The sequence below is a fragment of the Scomber japonicus genome, chromosome 3, assembly GCF_027409825.1.
Source record: "Scomber japonicus isolate fScoJap1 chromosome 3, fScoJap1.pri, whole genome shotgun sequence".
In the NCBI taxonomy this organism is placed as follows: domain Eukaryota; kingdom Metazoa; phylum Chordata; class Actinopteri; order Scombriformes; family Scombridae; genus Scomber; species Scomber japonicus.
In genome coordinates this window covers 34049405-34070526 of record NC_070580.1, presented here as the reverse complement: position 1 = coordinate 34070526, position 21122 = coordinate 34049405, and positions in this window count along the sequence as shown.

The window sequence follows — 21122 nt, the reverse complement described above, 5'->3', positions numbered from 1 at the left end:
CCAATGAAGACAAATATGAGTGGAAGGTTACAGGTGTCAGTCAGCCCTAAAATCAAAATGTGACTTAATGTTTTCACTCATGAAGGTTTCCCCTCAGGTTTCATTTTATGTGAGTATTGGTCCTCGTAAGTATAGAAGTATTAGAACACAGCATACGTTCACATCTAGACTGTTCTGTTGTCTCTCTCCCACACACACACACACACACACACACACACACACACACACACACACACACAGCAGGGATCCTGTTCATCCACACTCTAAGTCTGGATGAGACGAGATAGTTTGTAGGTAATTGCAGCTCGCCTCGCCTGTGAAGTGAGATGAAGCATTGGTTGGCTGAAGTTGGAAACATGGAAGACGATGTGGGGGGAGTAAATATGTGTATGTGTGTGTGTGTGTGTGTGTGTGTGTGTGTGTGTGTGGGTCCGACACCTGGAAGTAAAATACATCAATTGGAGAAACCAGAAACCTTTAGAAAGAGATAGATAGGGAAGAGGATGAAGACGAAAAAAGTGAGAAGGAGGGGAAAGAGAAAGGATATGAGAAAAGAGACAGAAAGAAGGACAATTGGGATAGAAGAGAACAAGAATATGAAGGTGGTGGATGAGATAAAGAGACAAAAGACAATGTGTATGTGAGTTGTAGAAAGAGAGGAGAAGTCAGGAATGGTCATGTTTGTGTGTCTGTTTCTACCTGACATGTCTCCCATCATTAATGTTTCAGCGACTCCTACACTGCACAGCTCCAGAGGTGCAGCTTTGAGGTAAATCATCAGATTTCGTCAAGGTAAAATAGCGTAGGCATGCTGGCAGGTACTGCAGAAAGGAAGAATCAGTGAAAAGCGTTTTACAGATTCAAGTTATTTGGATAGACATGCTGTTTAATGTTGACATGATTTACTGTTTAGTAGTGGTAAAGGTAACTGTGCAGCTGCTGCAACAAACATCAAACCACAGTTTCTTACCTGTGCAAAACATAAATAGGAAAAAATAAAATAAATATCAACATTTATCAAGTATTTGGCCACACTGAAACTGATAGTTAAAAGTGTTAGGGTAACCTGTATGCACCAGGTCAGCATTTATGTTTTTCCTAGTCAGTATGTCCATGTGGGCCCAGCATGGGTTAAATGTGGGCTACATGGGTACTGAGTGGGCAGGGGCTTGAACTGGGTAAACTTTGCGTGTCCCACTTGGTTTCAGTAACAAGGGCCCCACGTGAAGACCACATGGGCTGACTGTATGAGCCCCATAAGGGTTGTAAGTGAGCTAAGTGGGCATGGGCATAAACAAGGCAAATTGTATGGGCCCTATATTGTTTCAGAAACAAGGGCCCCACTAGTGAAGCCCACGTGGGCTGGTTAAATGGGCCCCATTTAATGTCTGTGTAAAGTAAGAATAAATATGTGTTCTGAGTTTGACATACCACAGAAAAGTGTGTTGTTAACCACCCTGCCAAATTTGAATGATTAAAAAAAATCGCCAAATATATGAAATTAGGCTTCAAAGTTGTGTAAAAATCAGCCTCTTTCTCTGCTCCCAAACGCTGAAACCCCGCCCCCTACCAAGTGTCACCTGTCAATCAAAGTCACCACCTCTACCAGAAACATGGACGCTACGTCTGAGAGCTTTCTGCTGCTAACTCAGCTGCTAGCTCGGCAGCTAACTCGGCGGCTAACTCAGCTAACTGGCTAACTATAGACTGTAGTAGTAGTAGTAGTGTTAGATGTAGTAACAATGACTCGCCACTAGGCAGGTTAACCACTGAGGAGAGCGGCCTCTTGATCTTATATAGTAGGGGAGGGACCAAGATCACGCTAGCATGCCACTATGTCACGGAGTATCCCCTTTTTTGCAGGGTCAGAAAATCAGGAAAAATGAGAAGGTGAGAAACAGTTTAAGGCTCTATCTCCACAATTCAGTACCGCATTCTCTCTCTCTCTCTCTCTCTCTCTCTCTCTCTCTCAGGGCTGTTCTCATGGAGTTCAAGAGGCAAAGACTTATGACTATCTCATTTTCTATTGATTCTTTTCTATTTTGTATGTTATATCATGTTGTATGATGTCCTTGTCAGGTTTTAATGAGAGTAGGTTAAGTGTGTTCTCTATGAAAAACAAAAGACCCTTCCTCTGCACAATGTGAAGCTTATAGTCTGTCATCCAGCTTTACTCTCTGTTGCACCTGTTGTACTTGCAGACAGTAAATCGTTGAGATGATTTGATGAAATGTCTCTTTTCACCTGATCTGTTGTCTTTATCACAAATACCGAGCGGCGACGGCAAGTTGCTCTGAGTAAGAACATCTGCCAATTTACGTAAAATGTCACTGTTCATCTAACTCCGAAATGCACTGAACCACTTACAGTAGCTCAGCACGAATTGATTGGAGTTGTTGGAAGAAAAGAAAATCATTGTTCTCAGGTTTGTTGAGCAGAGCTGCACCTGTGTGACTGTGATGTGAAAATGCCCATTTTAATGCTTCACTGTTATCCGAAGTCTAATTTGAAAAACTACAGGAAATAAACATCCCTAAAATGACTGCAGGTGATGGTGTAGTCTGAAGTGTTTGGTTGTTGGATTTACAAAAGCAATACCATAGCATTGAGAAATGTACAATTTGCAATGTAATATAAAATAATGTTGCTTTTATGCTTCCTAAAGTCTGCAGAATAATCCCTTTTAGAAACTTTCATACATTTAGAAAAAGAACAAAAAGCATTGAGGCCAAATTAGTTCTTCATCAAGTAGAGGTTATTATGTTGATGCTGAAGCACATTACACAATCAGTCACAATGATTTGGATTAGTCCATGTGGATGACGATCAAATTCATTAGTTCATAAGTATTAGTTCTACTTTATTGTACTTTGCAACCATAGACTGTATATAAGAAATGGACGTAACATCCGTGACGTCACCCATTGGTTTGTGGACTGCTGCTCGGAAGCCAATAGTATCGAATCTAGGCAGCGCCATCTTGAACATTTTAGGTGCATTCTGGGAAAAAATTAACACGGATTCTACTTATATGGGCATGAGGCGGAGTCATGAACGGACGTATGGGCGGGACCAACGGCGGAGCGGGGAGGCTGCGATTGGTTGCGAGGGCTGGATCTCAAGGACATTGGTCAATCAACCTGTCAATCACAACGTAGCCACGTAGCTTGCTTTATCGTCAAATATAAAATCAGGGAGGCCAAAATGTCCCAAATGAACATCAGACTGCATTGAAGAAGGCTTTAAACTAGCGATTGAGACCATAAACACATTTTGAAAACGTTTACTGAGGTTAGAAATCAAGTGAGAAGTTGGTGAATTCTCCATTGACTTGTATAGAGACGGTCGCCCCCTGGTGGCCTTTTGCTAGAATGCAGCTCTAAGTTACTTCCGCATTGGCTTCTTTTCAGAGGACAGGAACTCCCCGCCTGTTTGCAACGCAGTCTCACGGCAGTTCATGAAATAGTCACTGTGGAGGTGAGCGTGGTTTGGACAGGTGAGTCAGGTGAGTTGATTAGCTCAGCTGGGGTGAGTTGACTAATCAACCTCCGGCGGTTGGACTGGGACGAGGAGCACACATGCAAAGTTCAGCCGAAGAGAAGGAGTCCAAGTTTAAGTTTAGGTGTTTGGTGTTGTACGTTTGTGTCGCCAATGGAAACGGGACTGGACACCGGGCAGCTGCACACAGGAGCTCCATGATAGTTTCCCTCTTTGGCAGCGACTCTGCTACACTCACGAGATAGGCAAGGCAAGGCAAACATACAATTAACTCGCTCCCCCCCCCCTTTTTTCCTTCCTTCCTCCCTCCTTACTCCTTTCTTTCCTTCCTTCCTTCCTTCCTTCCTTCCTTCCTTCCTTCCTTCCTTCCTTCCTTCCTCCCTCCCTCCCTACTCCTTTCCTTCCTTCCTTCCTCTTTTCGTCCTTACTCCTTTCTTTCCTTCTTTCCTTCCTTCCTTCCTCCTTTCCTTCCTTCCTCCCTCCCTACTCCTTTCCTTCCTTCCTTCCTCCTTCCTTCCTTCCTTCCTTCTCTCCTAAATTCCATCCTCCTTTCTTTCCTTCTTTCCTTCCTTCCGTCCTTCCTCCTTTCCTTCCTCCCTCCCTACTCCTTTCTTTTTCTTTCTTTCTTTCTTTCTTTCTTTCTTTCTTTCTTTCTTTCCTTCCTTCCTTCCTTCCTTCCTTCCTTCCTTCTCTCCTAAATTCCTTCCTCTTTTCGTCCTTACTCCTTTCCTTCTTTCCTTCCTTCCTTCCTTACTTCCTTCCTCCTGTCCTGCCTTGACCTGAGGACAACAGGAGGGTTAAAAATTAATATCATGAATTCAACACTTTCACTTGTTTTTCAGTCACAATAAATTTAGCAAAAGAAGTTTTAAATAAAACAATTATTTAAAAAAAAAAAAAAAAGTTTTATGACACGAGGACCAGAACTGACCACACCACATCTCAGAAGGATGGAGAGAAAAAAAAAGCTAGAGAGAAACTAAAGGGATGAGATAGAAATAAAGAGGGAGGGAGGTGATGGAGGAGAAGTATTATTGGTAATTGAAAGATAAAATGGTAATCATCCAGAAGGGGCGAAAGATTAGAGCTCTCCTTTTTCATTTAGGTGGCAGGCACACGGGGAGCAATGGAGACAGAGAAAGATGTAGAAAAAGAGGGAAGGTCTGAAAAAAAAGAAGGGGAAAAAAGAGCGAGAGACAACTGGATAGAGCGAGAGAAAAGAGTGATCTGCTTGAATTCCACTTTTCTACCACTCATCCTTCTTCATAATAGAACTGTCAAATCAATGTGGAGCTTAACGACAAGTCTCTCTCTCTCTCTCTCTCTCTCTCTCTCTCTCTCTCTCTCTCTCTCTCTCTCTCTCTCTCTCTCTCTCTCTCTCTCTCTCTCTCTCTCTCCATTTAGTTATCCACTTTTTTTCCTCCTCCTTTCTGTTTCTTTCTTTCTGCAGCTTTTTGTCAGTCTGTTGCCGCATCTGACTAATTAGTAATTTTAAGTGTCTTACCTTAGTTTGATTAACCTTCGTGTCGTCCTCCCGGGTCAAACTGACCCGTCTGTTTTGACTGTTCTTTCTTTCCTCCTTTCCTTTCTCCCTCCCTCCCTCCTTCCTTCTTTCCTCCCTCCCTCCCAGCTTCCTTCCTTCCTTGGTTAAATATTGTATTATTTTAACATTTCTTTAACCCTTATTTACTTTTCATGGTCAAAATTGACTCATTTTGGTTTTACATTTATACACAAACCCCTTTTTTAACTTTTTTTTTTTTGCAAATGTTATATTGTTCATATTCTATCAAATGTTCTCCTGTTATATAGTGATTGTGAATGACTTTTTCCCATAAATAAATAGAATACACTCCTCTCTGACAGCTTCATTTAGGATTAATCGACCATTTGTTAATGACTGATGAGGAATTCATGAATGTTAATTGGTGTGGAGACTAATATTATGAGTCAGAATATGAACATTATGTAAAGGTTAAACAATTTTAAGGCTTTTGCTACAATGTCTAACACTCATTCATAAGTGTAAGTGCTGAAAAACGGAGAATTAGATGCTAAATATCATTATTTATGTTTCACAGGTGCAGAGATTATCATGTTGGCAGGGATGCAACATGGAGGCCTGTGATTACTGAAACATATTGTGAATATATGGAGAAAGAAAAAAAAGTATTCTTTGATCAAAGATAGCCTGAGTATGTTAGACCTTGATTGATTTGTGTCTATTCATTCATGTCCAGGTTCGGCAGCTGCAGAGAAAGGAGGAGGCCAGCCGCCCCCTTAATGATTTTTACACGCACAAAATCAGACAACTTTACAATAGGTTTTTTTTTTAGTTTCCATCCACAGCAGAAAATATCAGACGAACATTGTGGTGCAGAAAGTTTTCTCAGGGAGCATCTGGTTGTTTGGTTTGTATGGTATTTGCAACGCTGACTGACAGCAGTGCTTTCACAACTGGCATGAAAGATTGCAAACATGTCCACCAACGTATAAAAGGAGCGTGAAAAGAGTGGCGTGCAAAGGAATTGTGCTGAAACATACTTTTTAAGGGCCTCGGCTTTGTAGTTTTGTATTATGTGCTTTTGCCCAGTTTGCTGACAGAGGTAGAGGAAAAAACTAAAATTGGACAAACAGAGCTGCCAACATGCAAGGCCAATATAAAGGTTTTCTGCTCTGTTGAGTCTCCCAGTGAAGTACATGTTGTGGTGTGATGTACATGTTCTGATTCTGGTCTTGGTTGACACAAGAAAAATTGGGATAGCAAGTAGGTCACTCTTCAGTCTTCATCATGACACTGCTGTGTCTCTACGTGAGTACTACCAGAACCAGGACACATGACACAGGCGCTTCATGCTGGTGGGTTCAGGATGATGCCTTGAACAGGAGCATATCTATGTTTCCACAGCCCTATGTTCCCTCAAACCTATGTTCCCTCAGCCCTATGTTCCTACAGCTCTATGTTCTCTCACCCCTATGTTCTCACACCCCTATGTTCCCTCATCCCTATGTTCTCTCAATCCTATGTTCCCACAGCTCTATGTTATCTCATCCTTATGTTCCCTCATCCCTATGTTCCCACAGCCATATGTTCTCTCATCCCTATGTTCCCCTCAAACCTATGTTCCCTCATCCCTATGTTCCCACAGCCCTATGTTCCCTCATCCCTATGTTCCCACAGCTCTATGTTATCTCATCCTTATGTTCCCTCAGCCCTATGTTCCCTCAAACCTATGTTCCCACAGCCCTATGTTCCCTCATCCCTATGTTCCCACAGCCCTATGTTCCCTCAAACCTATGTTCCCACAGCCCTATGTTCCCTCAAACCTATGTTCCCACAGCCCTATGTTCCCTCATCCCTATGTTCCCACAGTCCTATGTTCCCTCATCCCTATGTTCCCACAGTCCTATGTTCCCTCAGCTCCATGTTCTCTCATCCCTATGTTCCCTCATCCCTATGTTCCCACAGTCCTATGTTCCCTCAGCCCTATGTTCCCACAGCCCTATGGTCCCTCAGCTCCATGTTCTCTCATCCCTATGTTCCCACAGCCCTATGTTCCCTCATCCCTATGTTCCCACAGTCCTATGTTCCCTCAGCCCTATGTTCCCACAGCTCTATGTTATCTCATCCTTATGTTCCCTCAGCCCTATGTTCCCTCAAACCTATGTTCCCACAGCCCTATGTTCCCACAGCCATATGTTCCCACAGCTCTATGTTATCTCATCCTTATGTTCCCTCAGCCCTATGTTCCCTCAGCCCTATGTTCCCACAGCCCTATGTTCCGTCAGCCCTATGTTCCCACAGCCCTATGTTCCCTCATCCCTATGTTCCCACAGTCCTATGTTCCCACAGCCATATGTTCCCACAGCTCTGTTATCTCATCCTTATGTTCCCACAGCCCTATGTTCCCTCATCCCTATGTTCCCACAGCCCTATGTTCCCTCAGCCCTATGTTCCCACAGACTCACAGAATTTCACCCGTCACCTCATTTTCATAGATGAAACCCGTTATGTACATTAGGGAAATTTGTGGAAAATACTTGAGGGAACATAGGGCCTAATTTTCATTGGAGGAACATTTCTTAGAAATGGGGGAACATAGGGCTGTGGGAACATAGGGATGACCCCCATTGAAGAAGGTCTTTGGAAACCCAGATCAGGGGCTCTATATGGATTTGCTCCTCATACTGTCAGGGAACTATAAAGACCAGTGCTTGAGTCAAAGCAAAATGATTAACCTCAAGTATGAGACAATACTGACAAACTTAAATCTTCTGACCCATGTCCATATATTAACAGTCAAGCACTTCAAGGCTTCAAGTTTCTATTTCCCCCCTCTCAGTGTGACAGCCTGCTCTGTTACCCCCCTGCTGCTGTTGAAGTTTCCACTCAGACCTGCCTCCATCTCACTCTCCACTCTGCCACACCTCCTCATCAGCCTCCCCGTTTCCACTTGTTGCTCCCTGTTGCTGCACTCCATCTCCAATCAAGCCAGTATTTAAGCAGCCTCGGTCCACTCACTCGTCACCAGATTGTGTTTGCTCAAATGTCAGACCTTCCAGCACTTATTCATGGACTGACCTCCTCTCCTCGTCTCTACCTGCTGTCTACTGAGGTGTCTGTTCTGCCTTGGTCGTCGGTTCTGTGACGTTTTAAGACATCCCGTGTCACTTGAACTTGACATTTACTTAAGTTAAAGTTTACAGCTAGCCATAAAGGACGGGACGAAGGCTATTTCCTTAGACTGACCATGTGTTAAAACAAGTCATAAATGATGGGACAAGGGCTGTTTTCCCAGATTGGCCATTTGTTTAGAAGGTGGAGGTACTATATATAGTGTTGTAAGAATTGGAGTAGGGAGAGAGCTTCAGATTGGGACCAGGACTCTCTCAAGATTGGATGTTTGACACTGTTCTCTTTTGTAATAAAACCTTTCAAATATACAAGTGAGACGTGTCATCAGTGGTTTCCTTCTTCATCAACACATGAAGAATCTACCTATTAATATAAACTTCAGTACTTCCTGGTTCTCGTCTGTCTGTGGCTCTGTGGCGTTCTCCTGCTTCAGCGTTGTCAAGAGAACACAGAGTCTCCTGCCAAGTGAAACACCTCATCTCCATGAGTGCTACTGGCTTCACTTTACCTGCTGGCTCCACTATCAAAAACTGGCATTCTGACTTATTTCATGTATTGAAATAGATTACACAGCCTGTTGAATGTGAATTCTTTATTTTATTATTAAACTGAGGGAACATAGGACTGTGGGAACATAGGGCTGTGGGAACATAGGGCTGAGGGAACATAGGGCTGAGGGAACATAGGGCTGAGGGAACATAGGGATGAGAGAACATGGAGCTGAGGGACCATAGGGCTGTGGGAACATAGGTTTGAGGGAACATAGGGCTGTGGGAACATAGGGCTGAGGGAACATAAGGATGAGATAATATAGAGCTGTGGGAACAAGTGGCTGTGGGAACATAGGTTTGAGGGAACATAGGGCTGTGGGAACATGTGGCTGAGGGAACATATGGCTGTGGGAACATAGGACTGTGGGAACATAGGGATGAGGGAACATAGGTTTGAGGGAACATAGGGCTGAGGGAACATAAGGATGAGATAATATAGAGCTGTGGGAACATGTGGCTGTGGGAACATATGGCTGTGGGAACATAGGTTTGAGGGAACATAGGGCTGTGGGAACATATGGCTGTGGGAACATAGGTTTGAGGGAACATAGGGCTGTGGAAACATGTGGCTGTGGGAACATAGGGCTGTGGGAACATAGGTATGAGGGAACATAGGGCTGAGGGAACATAGGGCTGAGGGAACATAGGGCTGAGGGAACATAGGTTTGAGGGAACATAGGGCTGAGGGAACATAGGACTGTGGGAACATAGGGCTGTGGGAACATAGGTTTGAGGGAACATAGGGCTGTGGGAACATAGGGATGAGGGAACATAGGGCTGTGGGTACATAGGTTTGAGGGAACATAGGGCTGAGGGAACATAAGGATGAGATAATATAGAGGTGTGGGAACATGTGGCTGTGGGAACATAGGTTTGAGGGAACATAGGGCTGAGGGAACATAAGGATAAGATAATATAGAGCTGTGGGAACATGTGGCCGTGGGAACATATGGCTGTGGGAACATAGGTTTGAGGGAACATAGGGCTGTGGGAACATGTGGCTGTGGGAACATATGGCTGTGGGAACATAGGTTTGAGGGAACATAGGGCTGTGGAAACATAGACATTCATCAGGCATTCATCATGAAACACTGACTGAATCTATCATGGTATCCTCACAGTGGAGTCCTGCTGGCGACAAACCTTTTACTTGCTCTTAAAATAGCTCCCTATTAGTGTTACAATAGCCTAGAGTATCCATCCATTATGTGTATAAGTGGTGGTATTGAGGGCTGGTGTGTTTGTCAGAGATCAGTTGGGGGTGGTGGAGTATCTGCGGGTTGGTTATTGTGGGCTGAATTGGGTTTAAAAGTCCAAAAAGGCCATTTTTAGCACCGGTAAGTCCCTGAATCAGATAACCAGACTATGGCTGTATACAAATCTCTAAGTTAACAAAAGAGAAAATTAAAATTATCATACCCCCTGCAACAGCAAACATCCATCACAGCAACTAATTGAATATTTGCTGCAAGGGCAAAATAGATAATGCGTCAAAAAATAACTTTAAATATTCATAAAAAAACAGCTTTAACTGCTCAAACTTGTATTTATTTAAATGATAATCAGCCTTCATTTGTTCATCCCCTAAAATATAACAGTGTGGATTTTCTTTCTACCCGTCATAAACAGCGCTGAGCAGATACTTTACAGCAGGGGTGTCAAACATGCGGCCCGTGGGCCAGATCCGGCCCGCCGAGGGGTCTAATCCGGCCCACTTTCCTTATTCCTCCCTTCTTTACATCTTCCCTTCCTTCCTTTCTGTCTTCTTTTTCTTCCTTCCTTCTTTCCTTCCATCTGTCCTTTCTTCCTTCCTTCTTTCATGACTTCTTTTTCTTCCTTCCTTCCTTCTCCTCCATCTTTTCCTTCCTTTCTTCCTTCTATCTGTCCTTCCTCCCTTTCTTCCTTCCATCTTTCCTTCCTTCCTTCTTTCATTTCTTCTTTTTCTTCATGCCGTCCTGTCTTATTTTCCTTCCTTCCTTCCGTCCTTCCTTCTATCTATCCTTCCTTCCTTCCATCCTTCCATCCTTCCTTCCTTCCTTCCATCTTTCCTTCCTTCCTTCCATCTTTTTAATGATCCGGCCCACGTGAGATTAAATTGGGCAGTATGTGGCCCTTGAATGAAAATGAGTTTGACACCCCTGCTTTACAGTCATATTAGTAATGAGAGTTTTCTCACTTAGACTTTTGTCACAATTTCGAGAAGCTGTTAACCCTCCTGTCATCCTCCCAAGTCTCTCTTTTGACTGTTCCTTCTTTCCTTCCTTCCTCCCTCTTTCTTTAATTTTTCCTTCGTTCTTCCCCTCCTTCTATACTTCTTTCCTCTCTTCCTCCCATCCTTCCTTGCTTCTTTCCTTCCTTCCTTCTTCCCCTCCTTTTCTTCCTCCCTCCCTCCTTACTCCTTTCCTTCCTTCCTTCCTCCATTCCTCCCTTACTCCCTACCTTCCTTCATCCTTTCCTCTCTCCCTCCTTCCTTCCTTCCGTCCCCCCTCCCTCCTTACTTCTTCCTTCCTCCCTCCCTCCTTACTCCTTTCCTTCCTTCCTCCATTCCTCCCTCCCTCCCTCCTTACTCCTTTCCTTCATTCCTTTCTTGCCCTGAGGACAACAGGAGAGTAAAAGTTTTTCAATAAAAGAAAATTTAAAAAAAGACCATGACATAAAGGTCAAATTTAGACCAAAATACAACTTTTTTTTTTCATTTATATATCGCTTGAGGAATTTCAGAAAGTTTTAAAAGTCTTTTTTTAAAGAGAAGCTCTGAAAAGAACCTTGAGGAATCCCTTTTTTCCCATTTTGGGTCGATGGAGATAAGTGACAGCTCCTCCATCCACCTTAACCATGGGGCATCACAGTAAATCATACAGATTTAATGACAGACCCTGAGGTGGCTGCTGTAAATCCTATGGAAAGACCAACAATTCATTCTTTAAAGCAAGTCTCTCTCTAACCCTAAGCCAGACATGGACTTTTATATATCTTGTCTTAAAGCAGAGGTGTCAAACTCATCTTCATTCAAGGGTCACATACAGCCCAGTTAGATCTCATATGGGCCGGACCATTAAAAAGATGGGGGGTAGGAAGGAAGGAAGGAAGGGTGGGAGGAAGGAAGGAAGGAAGGAAGAAAGGGTGGGAGGAAAGAAGGAAGGAAGGAAGGACAGATGGAAGGAAGGAAGAAAGGGTGGGAGGAAGGAAGGAACGAAGGAAGGACAAATGGAAGGAAGGAAGAAAGGGTGGGAGGAAGGAAGGAAGGAAGGATGGATGGAAGGAAGGAAAAGAAGGAAGGAAGGAAGGAAGGAAGGAAGGTCGGACTGAAGGAAGGAAAAATGGAAGGAAGGAAAAGAAGACAGGAAGGAAAAATGGAAGGAATGGAGGAAGGAAAGAAGGAAAAAAGAAAGAAAGAAACGGAGGAAGGAAGGACAGAAGGAAGGAAGTAAGGAAGGAAAAAAAAGACAGGAAGGAAAGTGGGCCAGTTTGGAGTCCTCAGCGGGCCGGTTCTGGCCCACGGGCCGCATGTTTGACACCCCTGTCTTAAAGTGATTTATGCTTTTATATAAAACCTTTTGAATTGACTTGCTATTGAAAAATGCCATTGAAATAAACTTGCCTTTGCATTGCCTCTATAGCCAAACCCTATATGACTCAATGCATATAACTCCATTAAAACTATCAAAAATACTTATTATTATGAAAAAAACAAGGTATTTTAATTTGAAATTCTTTATTAGGATAACCCCTTGAGATGAACCATCTTGTTTTTTCGAGGGCAGTTCTTCTAACAATAAATAATACCATCATTAAGAAAAGCTGAATACATTAAAACAAATTTTACAGGATAGATGTTTGCTCACACACACACACACACACACACACACACACACTCTAGCCATTTGAAGGGTTTAACCTATGACCTTTGAGCCACAGGACAGTCTTTCCAACTGCCCAAATGGCCCTGCCATGATGATGAGAGCACACCGGCTCCCTCCTCCTGCTTTTCAATTCCTCTCTCTGTGGGTCCGTACGGTAAAAACACTGTGAAAAATATATGATGTGTGTGTGAGCGTGTGTGTGTGTGTGTGTGTGCGTGTGAGTCTCACTGTCGCTCTCTCTCTCTAATCCGCTTCACTGCAGGTTCACATAAGGAGAATGATTCGTCTCTCTTTCTCTCTCCATTTGTCTTCACTGTAGGCCGGCAAAAGAAAAATGCCACAGACGAATGTTCTCCATTTTTCTCTACTTGTCTCGCTGTCTTGCTTCTTGTCTTCTTCTTCTTCTGCTCTTTATAAATATATATATATATATGTCTTCAAGAATCCTTTAGAAGACAAATGCCATCTGTTTACCTCCAGCATGGTTTACATATACAAATACAAATGGTGTTTATTTTGCAAATTGCGTTTTTGGTGATGGTGATGCCCCATGAATGCCTGATGATGAGGATGTCTTAAAAGTGTAAAAACTAATATAAAAGTCTTTATGAAGTAAAAAAAGAAAATTACCTCGTAAGCCAACTCCATCACGATCAGAAACTTTAAAGTCTTGTCTTCTTCTGCTCTTTATTTTTTGCAAGATTATATTCATAATTAAATAGATTTTGTCTAAAATGTATGTGAAACTCAAGGCCTGTGGGTTGAATTCGGCCTGATGCCTCATTCATTGACTGAATATCAGCCGGATGGAGCAAGGTGTGATCTACTGGGGATTTCCACCGGGTCCGTCAGCGGCACGGAAAGTCTGCGCTACGGTTTAGCTCCGTCCTCTGCCCGGGGTCAACTCACACCGGCGTTACAGCAGAGAAATCTGCCTTTTAAAATGAAGTTGCACTGTTAATACAGTAATTACGGCAGCCCAATCAAATCTGAACGAGTGCCTTTAGTCTACCGTAATTACTGTAGTAGCAGCACAACTAAACGACTAAACAATTTGGTAATTTTCTTAGATGTTTGTGCTTATGTCATGTGTCAGTAGCTACGTAGCTAGATGGAGTCTTTATCTGTCTGTTTTATTCCTGTTTGTTACTGAAATACGATCGGGAGGCTGCATAGGTTGTTTTATTTTGAAAGACAGAAGTTTTATTATGATTCTGTGTTAGACTTCCTGTCTGGTGCGATCTGCTCTGTTGAGCTTGTCGTGAGTTAGAAACAACTCCGTCAAAAATAGAAATGCTACCTATTGATAGCGCTGCGGCGCGGAGAGCCGCTGCTGAGACGCTCCCGGTGGAAACACTCTCATTGATTATAGTGCCACCTATCAGCTCCGGTGACCGCGGCACAGCTATAACGCACCGCTGACGGACCCAGTGGAAATTGGGCTTTACTGGTTTACACTGGTGCTGGTTGGTTGGTTGCTGTTTGAAGCCAGGATCTTCCAAATGTGGAGTTTTGCTTCTCACACGCTAGAAACACACCCTGCAACCTCGGACCGAAACCAACGCTAGCTTACTGGGAGCACTGCACACTTTGTATGCATGCTAGATTTTAGCATGCATACAAATGATACAAATGAAGATGACACATCTAGGGACTCTCCAGTGTGAGGGTTACATTAATCAAAGGAAAAAGGAGGAAGGTCAAAAGAGAGATTTATATATATGCTGTACAGTTTAGGGCTTGAGTTTAAAGTTGGTACGGGTAGAATAGTTATGAAATTGGTGACAGTAAGAATACAATTCATGATAAAATGATATCGTATTGATCATAATTGATCATAATCAAATACCATTGAACTTAGTGAAATATAGCAACTATAAGTCTCAAATATTATTAATAGTACAACATTCTCCAAAGTGACCATGAGCACCCATCAGAGGGCCCACATTTTGCAATTGAGACCATAATGACTTGTTCTTCCTCCCTTCCTTCTTCCTTCCTTTCTCCCTCATTTCTTTCCTTCTTCCTCCCTTCCTTCGTTCCTCCCTTCCATCCTTTCCTTCCTTCTTCCTCCCTCCCTCATTTCCTTCCTTCTTCCTCCCTTCCTTCCTCCCTCCTTTCCTTCCTTCTTCCTACTTTCCTCCCTTCCTTCCGTCTTCCTCATTTCCTTCCTTCTTCCTCCCTCCTTTCCTTCCTTCTTCCTCCTTTCCTTCCTTCCTTCCTTTCAACCTTTCCATCCTTATTCCTCTCTTCCTTCCTCCCTCCTTTCCTCCCTTCCTTCCTTCTTCCTCATTCCCTCATTTCCTTCCTTCCTTCCTTCCTTCCTTCCTTCCTCCATTTCCTTCCTTGACTTGAGGACAACAGGAGGGTTAAATTCTTCTTGTTCTTCTTAAAGCAAAACTTTGCTTGATGTTAGATGGAAACAATACTTTTATCTATCCTCTTATTCTCCTTTCTGTTCCTACTTTCTATAGTATGTGTGTCTTTTTTTCAACCCCCCCCCCCCCCCCCCCCCTTCCTCTACAGTGATGTTGTACATTTTTTCCCTCACTGCTTCCTTCCACAGTTGGATTGTACAGAAAATAAATGTGTTAAGGGAGTATTCTGTGTGTGTGTGTGTGTGTGTGTGTGTGTGTGTGTGTGTGATACTCTCCGTGATACCATATGTAGTAGCTGTGCAAAATCAAAAGTTGCTGTCTGCATACTCAGCAGGTGTGTATGTGCCTGCCGCTTAAATGCCACCCAGCAGCGAGAGGCCTGGGGTTGGAAATTGGAAGCGGGTTACTCATTCATTTCAGAGGATTGGAGTAGTGTGGAAGAAAAGAGAAAAAAGGGGAGGGGGGGGGGAAGGAAAGTTCTGAGGTAGAAAAAAAAAAGATGGAAGAGAGGAAATGGAGCAAATGGGGAGGATAAGTCAGGATGTGGTGGTGAGGAAGACAAGGCAAAGATGGGGGGGAAAAAGGGAAATGGAAATGGGGAGATGGAGTGGAAATCAAAGCTAAAGGTAAGGAGGCATACAGGATATGCGAGCAGGAGGTTGTAGAAAAGAGGAAAGAGTAAAAAGTGACAAGCTACAGGAATCAGTGGTGCATTCACGCTCAGCTTATTTCCATTTTCTCATCACATTATCAATTTCCACAGGATTCAGACACATGCAGGTTCCCATACTCGCCTATAGCTGCCTGTAAGAGACAGATTGTTAAAAAAATCATATTTTTGCTATATTACATTATTAACCTGTGCCAAAAGCATTTGGACTTAAAAATAAAGCAGTCACACAATAGATAATGTAAATGTTGAAGCAGTATTAATTGTTTTTTGGCTTTTTAAGGGGAAGAAAAATAAGTTGTTAGATGCTAACTTTGTCATTTGGTGTTGGGGAGTTATCGTACAATGTGGTTTATCAGAGAGACTTTTTTTTTTAAATATGGGGGTGTGGGTGGGAGTTTACCAGCTGTATCAACACATAAGGTATAATATTAGACATACAGACAGGAAGTGAAGTGTGTCTTGATCCTTGGCTTGGAAACCTCTCAAGGCAAGGCAAGGCAAGGCAGTTTTATTTATATAGCACATTTCATACACAATGGAAACTCAATGTGCTTTATATAAAACAGAAAAACATGTAATGTCAGAAACATTAAAACATACAATTAACCCCCCCCCCCCCCCACCACACACACACACACACACACACACACACACACACACTAATAATAAAAACAAAGTACAGAAAAATAGAAAGAGAGAAATACAATGCTAGAATAGAGCATTAAATATAAGATTGCAGCATAAAATAATGATTAGCTTTAAAATCATTAAAAGGACATAGAGTGCAAATGAAAGATTAAAATGTAAAGTGCTAAAAGATGCTAAAATCATAATTATTCTCTGTGGGTTTGTCATTACAAGCAACTATAAACTATTGTTGGTATCAAACATCGATTGCTGCAGCTTTAAAGCAGGAGACGGACAAATTGTGAGACAGAATAGATAAGAAGTAGTTTCTTTAACATTATTTTTTAATTGCGACAATTAATGACAGATGGGTTTTTGTACGTCAACCACAGAGGAATCACAGGACCTGATATCTCACTATCTTAGACTCTAAGCTTTCATTTACTCTTGACAATATACAGGAAAAAAAAAAAAGGTAAGCGGGAGACGGAGCTTAGATACCAAAAATAGAAAATGTGAATGAAAAGAAACACAGAGAAGAAGAGTAAAGACAAGCTAAGAGAAAAAACAGATTAGATACTCTGTGAGTGGCACACACACACACACACACACACATACACATACACACACACACACACACACAAAACCACATACAAAAAAAAAAAAAAGAAGCAAAGATAAAAAGATAAATCTGTTCCTTCATCTCGGCAACGCAGCAGTAATCACTTCCACAGACGTGCTTTATTTTGCTGCTGTCTAAACTGATTCGGCAGCCCTGTTATTTGTCAGCTGTTTAACAGCCGTGATACTCGGCCGGTGCCGGCAGGAAATAGAGACAGACAGGACTGCAAATTATACAAGAGGCGCTTTCTGCCAGGCTGTCTGACAGTGAGACACATGGCTAATGACTCGTGTAGACCTCCTTGTTTTTTTTTTTTGTTAACTAAAGAGTTAACTTGCACCTTTCCACGTCTGAGTTAATGCACTTGAGGTCATTGCACCTAAACTCACTATATATAGAATACAGCAGAAGGATTACCTCTGATTTTATGATGATTTCTTTATTGGGATATAGCCATAGACTGTATAAAAGAAATGGACGTAACATCCGTGACGTCACCCATTGGTTTGTGGACTGCTGCTCGGAAACCAATAGTTTCAAATCTAGGCAGCGCCATCTTGAAAATTTCAGGTGCATGCTGGGAAAAATAAAAACATGGATTCTACTTATATGGGCATGAGGCGGAGCCATGGGCGAAGCGGGGAGGTTGCTATGGTTGCGAGAGCTGGATCTCGAGGACATTGGTCAATCAACCTGTCAATCAGGACGTAGCCACGCCCTAATGCATACCCTGCTTTATCGTCACATATAAAATCAGGGAGGCCAAAATGTCCCAAATGAACATCATACTGCATTGAAGAAGGCTTTAAACTAGCGATTGAGACCATAAACACATTTTGAAAACGTTTACTGAGGTTAGAAATCAAGTGAGAAGTTGGTGAATTCTCCATTGACTTGTATAGAGACGGTCGCCCCCTGGTGGCCTTTTGATAGAATGCAGTTCTAAGTTACTTCTGAGTTGGCTTCATTTCAGAGCACCAGAACTCCCTGCCTGGATATAACTAATTTTCAGGTAATTGTGGGGTTTCTCACAAATAAAGTGTTATTAAAAAGCAAAACTGCATATAATAAATGAATGAAAGGTGTTTATTCCAATTGTCTGATTCTTTCATTATGTGTTAGATGAGACAACCCCTACACCATCTTAGAGGTACCAAAAAAAGAAAGAAAGAAAGAAAAACCTAGTGAAGGAGTCTCTGTGTGACCATAACAGTAGCAACACAGGAGTCCACCATCATCTTTAACATTTTCATACAGCTTCGTCTTGTCTTACCTGCAGGTTATGTGTTTTCCTCCAACTTGCTGTTACTGATGATCTTGCTGTTTATGGTGGGAAGCTACAGCCAGATGTTCCAGTATCCAAATGTGGTACTCCGCAGCAGGGATGATTCTAGGCTCAGACCTTACGGGGGTCTCAGTTACTTAATAAGAATTTGACATACAATGCACTGCTTTCATTCACACTATGGAAATATATAACCATTTCTTCTTCTTCTTCTTCTTCTTCTTCTTCTTCTTCTTCTTCTTCTTCTTCCTCTTCCTCTTCCTCTTCTTCTTCTTCTTCTTCTTCAGTTTACTACCAAAGTTAAAGGTGCATGTTGCCACCTACAGACCGGACTATGTAATCATTTCTTCTTCTTCTTCTTCTTCTTCTTCTTCTTCTTCTTCTTCAGTTTACTACCAAAGTTAAAGGTGCATGTCGCCACCTACAGACCGGACTGTGTAACAGCTGAGCCATTGATGTGATGTCACTCTATCGGACATTAGAGCTGTTAGAATAAAACCATTTGAACCTGGAGTATAATTGTTTGTCCCGTCTCACAAAATAATTAAAGTCGTATAAAATCATTTTTAGAAAAATAATACAATAATGAATTTTTAAGGATATAACATTGCCATTGCTCTGTATTATTTAAGCCATTTGGTAACTCACTATCCATGTAACAAATTGGCCATATAGTATGTTTTGAACTAGTCTTGCTTACAGTATATTCTGCCAGTTTGTATCATTTTGTAATAGATAGATTTAAAAATAAAAAGTCTGATATCTGCTTAGATTGTCCATCACATTAATGCATGAATTTGCAGTTCAATGAAGGAAAGAAATTTAATAATGATGTTATGTGAGATGTTCGGACATAAATATTTAATAGTAATCATCTTTATAACTGCTCATATTAACATAACTATATATTGATGCTTTCTTTGTGGAATAGCAGAAAAAGATTTAAAACTATTAAACAATTGAATGTTTCCAGGTGAAACACAGACGCAGACATTTTATTGATAAGCTGCCAGGATGAAGATCACATCGAGACATAGCGAACATTTGCATTCACAAACGGCTGATTTGAGAGCTTGCACTGCGTTAATATCATCCATCAACCTTTACACCGAGCCTGTCGGTTCATATCACTCTCTGGACCAGCAGACCTGCACCTCTCTGCTAATGAACCAAGTCAGTCTGAGATTCATTGTTCCTCCTGTTTCTCTTTGCAGTATTTTTAAGTTCGAGGTACTACACTCAAAAAAAGCAAACTGGGTGTCTGTTACCTTAACCTAAGTCTAACATGTAGCTTATATTATATAAAATCATGTTTTGTGGTTGAACAGTTCTAAATCATGTAGTTTAGCATAAAATACAACTATTTAAAATTTACTAGACTCATTTATGTTAACACAACCTAATTTTAATGGGTTAAGATTGCAAATCACTTCTGCTTACAACTCCAGAGCAGTAGGTGGCAGTAATGTGCAAATTCTTAATCAGTAGTGCCCCTCTTTGAATTGAAGGCCAAAGGTGTGTCCCTGCCTGGCTGGCACAGAAGAGCGGACATTTTGAGATGTGACACCACGTGTGGAAGAAGGTAAGCTTAATCCTTTATCATCCATCCATCCATAAAGTAACACAGGTGCAGAAATGTTTTCGACAGCTAGTAATTGCCCTGTTTTGCATTTTGGATGTTTTTTTTTGAATGAATGAAATGAATAAAATCCATGAAAGAACATAGTAAGGAAGGCAAGGCAGTTTTATTTATATAGCGCATTTCATACACAATGGCAACTCAATGTGTTTTATATAAAACAGAAAAACATGTAATTTGAGAAACATTAAAACATACAATTAACCCCCCCCCCGCCCCCCCCACTAATAATAAAACAAAGTACAGAAACATAGAAAGAGAGAAATGAAATGCTAGAATAGAGCATTAAATATAAGATTGCAGCATAAAATAATGAAAGATTAAAATGTAAAGTGCTTTAACCTTCCTGTCGTCCTCCCGGGTCAAATTGACCCCGTCTGTTTTGACTGTTCCTTCCTTCCTTCCTTCTTTCCTTTCCTTTCCTCTCTCCTTTCCTTCCTTCCTTCCTTCCTTCTTTTCTTTCCTTTCCTCCCTCCTTTCCTTCCTTCCTTCTTTTCTTTCCTTTCCTCCCTCCTTTCCTTCCTTCTTTTCTTTCCTTTCCTCCCTCCTTTCCTTCCCTCCCTCCTTTCCTTCCTTCCGTCTTTTCTTTCCTTCCCTCCCTCCTTTCCTTCCTTCCTTCCCCCTCCGTTCCTTCTTTCTTCCTCCCTTCCTTCTTTCCTTTCCTCTATCCCTCCTTTTCTTCCTTCCTTAATTTGCTTACTTCCTTCCTTCCTTCCCCCTCCGTTCCTTCTTTCTTCCTCCCTTCCTTCCTTCCTACCTTTGTTCTTTCCTCCATCCTTCCTTCCTCCCTTCCTTCTTTCCTTTCCTCTATCCCTCCTTTTCTTCCTTCCTTAATTTGCTTCCTTCCTTCCTTCCTTCCTTCCCCCTCCGTTCCTACTTTCTTCCTCCCTTCCTTCCTTCCTACCTTTGTTCTTTCCTCCGTCCTTCCTTCCTCCCTTCCTTCTTTCCTTTCCTCTATCCCTCCTTTTCTTCCTTCCTTAATTTCCTTCCTTCCTTCCTTGACTCGAGGACAACAGGAAGGTTAAAAGAGCTCAATCATAAGCAGCACAGGAGAAGAGAAGTGTTTTTAACCTGGATTTAAAAATGATTTCAGTTCTGCTGGTAGTTTGTTCCAGTTGTGTAAAAGCTGCTTCATCATGTTTAGTTTGAACTCTGGGCTCAACTATCTGACCTGAGTCAGTAGATCTCAGAGCTCTACTGGGTTTATATTCTACTAACATAAACCCAGTAGATCTCTGAGATCTACTGAAGGAAGGTCAACATTTGTTAGTAGTAATTTAAAAGAATGAAAGCTAAACATGAATTATCTCCATTGAAGTGCTGCTATAATCCTGTTATTTTACATTTGAA